Source organism: Corvus brachyrhynchos, unplaced genomic scaffold (genome assembly GCF_000691975.1).
Source record: "Corvus brachyrhynchos isolate BGI_N302 unplaced genomic scaffold, ASM69197v1 scaffold1757, whole genome shotgun sequence".
NCBI classification, from domain to species: Eukaryota; Metazoa; Chordata; class Aves; order Passeriformes; family Corvidae; genus Corvus; species Corvus brachyrhynchos.
In genome coordinates, this window is record NW_008239172.1 from 3,283 (window position 1) to 4,467 (window position 1,185).

At 55.6% G+C, this 1,185-nt stretch overlaps 1 protein-coding gene across 1 annotated transcript in view; it reads right to left on the minus strand.

The window, feature by feature from the left end:
• Positions 1 to 169: 169 nt before the first annotated feature.
• The window catches only part of LOC103619630 (class I histocompatibility antigen, F10 alpha chain), a 7,935-nt gene continuing 6,919 nt past the window's right edge, over positions 170 to 1,185 (minus strand). Inside the window, exon 9 of the mRNA XM_017740083.1 lies at positions 170 to 581. The gene's annotated coding sequence lies outside the window, so the exon portion shown is untranslated. The remainder of the gene's footprint in view (positions 582 to 1,185) is intronic.

Here is a 1,185-nt window from a genome sequence, read left to right on the forward strand (position 1 = left end):
TAGAAGGTTGTTGGTCTCCCCCACTGAGCCCCTGATAGAATTCAGAGGTTTCTTTGGGGCCATGGCTGCTTCAAAATGTGACTTGAGTCCAGAAACTACTGGAGACGGGGATGGTCCGAGGCCATCCACGTTGAGGCACCATTTATTACTCTCTGTCCCAGCTTTGTGGGGCACACGTGTGCATGCACAGACGCATGGCTGGGTTCAGTAATACTGTCGGTAGCAGAGTCAAGAAGGGTACTTGCCTGCGTTCTGGCAGGAGCATTTATTGCTTCTACACTGTCGAAAGGTGCAGGGGCAAATACAAACATAATCCTGAAACTCACAGTTCTATCCGGGGGTGGGGAAAAGATGGGACTAGGGAATGGGGACCAGTGGGGAAGCTCTGGGGGAGTGATGAGGGGTAGAGGCCAACAGCCAACCGGGAAAGTCAACCTGGGGTAGATTAACGTAACAGAACCATGCATCCTGGGACAAGCCTTTTTGGTCACCCTAGCATAAAAAGGCTCTTATGGTACCAGGGACTTGGCTTACTGAGAACTCTCTGTCCCCTGTAATGTACGTTCACCGGCCACCACAGGGGGGAGCAGCGGGGTGGGCTTGGCGGCACCTGATCCCGCTCCATCCATCCCACCTGATCCCGCTCCATCCATCCCACCTGATCCCGCTCCATCCATCCCACCTGATCCCGCTCCATCCATCCCACCTGATCCCGCTCCATCCATCCCACCTGATCCCGCCCCAATCCTGCTGCAATCCTGCTCCATACATCCCACACCAATCCCACTCCATCCATCCTGCACAAACCCTTCCATCCATCCTGCACCAATCCCACTCAATCCATCCCGCACCAATCCCACTCAATCCATCCCGCACCAATCCTGCTCCATCCATCCCACCTGATCCCACTCCATCCATCCTTCCCCGATTCCCCTCTGGAATCCCACCCCAATCACGCTCCATACCTGCGGTCGAGCCGTTAGTTCCCATGTCTGTTCCTGCAGAAAGAGAAGATCCATGAGATTCCAGCACGGATCATACACCGGGATTACCCCCAGGATCCATCCTGGGATCCGCATGGAGGGGATCCAGAGCCGGATCCACCGCTGGTACTCACCGGCTGGCGGGCTGTATCCATGGTTCTGCCTCCTCCCTATGGAAATAAAGTGGGATCAGCACCCATGG